At 39.3% G+C, this 1,965-nt stretch overlaps 1 non-coding gene across 1 annotated transcript; it reads right to left on the bottom strand.

Moving 5' to 3' along the window:
* Positions 1-773: 773 nt before the first annotated feature.
* On the bottom strand, positions 774-877 carry LOC130977612 (small nucleolar RNA R71). The gene has a single exon (XR_009085298.1). It is a non-coding gene; the product is annotated as a small nucleolar RNA R71 (small nucleolar RNA).
* Between the last annotated feature and the right edge of the window lie 1,088 nt (positions 878-1,965).

Below are 1,965 nucleotides of genomic sequence, written 5' to 3'. Positions count from 1 at the left end.
TCTCTAAATTTCGAAAATTACTAACCCCTTTTTCAAAAATTATTTTCGAAATGTCCCTTTTTTTTTCTTATTCTATTTAATTATTTATTTACTAACACTTCTCTTCACCTCTCTTCATCTAAAAATCCGAACCCATCCTTCTTCACTCTTCTCCCCTTTCTTTTTCTACTAACATAAAGGAATCTCTATACTGTGACATAGACGATTCCTTTTTCTTTTCTTGTTTTCTTCTCTTTTATATGAGCAGGAACAGGAAAAAAGACACTCTTGTTGAAATAGATCCAGAACCTGAAAGGACTTTGAAGAGAAAATTAAGAGAAGCTAAATTACAACAATCCAGAAATAACCTTTTAGAAATTCTCGAACAAGAGAAGGAGATGGCAGCCGAAAATAATAATAATGCAAGGAGAATGCTTGGTGACTTCACAAAGCCAACGTCTAAGTTTGATGGAAGAAGCATCTCCATTCCTGCCATTGGAGCCAACAACTTTGAGCTGAAACCTCAGCTAGTTGCCTTAATGCAACAAAACTGCAAGTTTTATGGACTTCCATCTGAAGATCCTTATCAGTTTTTAACTGAGTTCTTGCAGATCTGTGAGACTATAAAGACGAATGGAGTTGATCCTGAAGTCTACAGACTCATGCTTTTCCCTTTTTCTGTAAGAGACAGAGCTAGAATATGGTTGGATTCACAACCCAAGGATAGCCTGGACTCATGGGATAAGCTGGTCACTGCCTTCTTGGATAAATTCTTTCCTCCTCAAAAGCTGAGCAAGCTGAGAGTGGATGTTCAAACCTTCAAACAAAAAGATGGTGAATCCCTCTATGAAGCTTGGGAAAGATACAAGCAGTTGACCAAAAGATGTCCATCTGACATGTTTTCAGAATGGACCATATTAGATATATTCTATTATGGTCTCTCTGAATTTTCGAAAATATCATTGGACCATTCTACAGGTGGATCCATTCACCTAAAGAAAACACCTGAAGAGGCTCAAGAACTCATTGACATGGTTGCAAATAACCAGTTCATGTACACTTCTGAGAGGAATTCCATGAATAATGGGATACCTCAGAAGAAAGGAGTTCTTGAAATTGATGTTCTGAATGCCATATTGGCTCAGAACAAAGTGTTGACTCAACAGGTCAACATGATCTCTCAAAATCTGAATGGATGGCAACATGCTTCCAACAGTACTAGAGAGGCAGCTTCTGAAGAAGCTTATGATCCTGAGAAGCCTGCAATGGCAGAGGTTAATTACATGGGTGAACCTTATGGAAACACCTATAACTCATCATGGAGAAATCATCCAAATTTCTCATGGAAGGATCAACAAAAGCCTTAACAAGGCTTTAACAATGGTGGACGCAACAGGCTGAACAATAGCAAGCCATATCCATCATCTTCTCAGCAACAGACAGAGAATTCTGAACAAAACACCTCTAATTTAGCCAATGTAGTCTCTGATCTGTCAAAGGCCACTTTCAGTTTCATGAGTGAAACAAGATCCTCCATTAGAAATCTGGAGGCACAAGTGGGCCAGCTGAGTAAGAAAGTCATTGAAACTCCTCCCAGTATTCTCCCAAGCAATACAGAAGAGAATCCAAAAGGAGAGTGCAAGGCCATTGATATAATCAATGTGGCTGAATGCACAAGGGAGGAGGAGGACGAAAATCCTAGTGAGAAAGACCTCCTGGGACGTCCCTCAAGCAAGAAGGAGTTTCCTATTAAGGATCCAAAGGAATCTGAGGCTCATATAGAGACCATAGAGATTCCATTAAATCTCCTTCTGCCATTCATGAGCTCTGAAGACTATTCTTCCTCAGAAGAGGATGAAGATGTAACTGGAGAGCAAGTTGCTCAATATTTAGGAGCTATCATGAAGCTGAATGCCAAGTTATTTGGTAATGAGACTTGGGAAAGTGAACCTCCCTTGCTCATTAATGAACTAGATACTTGGATTC

The sequence above is a fragment of the Arachis stenosperma genome, chromosome 4 (assembly GCF_014773155.1).
Source record: "Arachis stenosperma cultivar V10309 chromosome 4, arast.V10309.gnm1.PFL2, whole genome shotgun sequence".
In the NCBI taxonomy this organism is placed as follows: Eukaryota; Viridiplantae; Streptophyta; class Magnoliopsida; order Fabales; family Fabaceae; genus Arachis; species Arachis stenosperma.
This window is presented reverse-complemented; position numbering and strand designations above follow the sequence as displayed.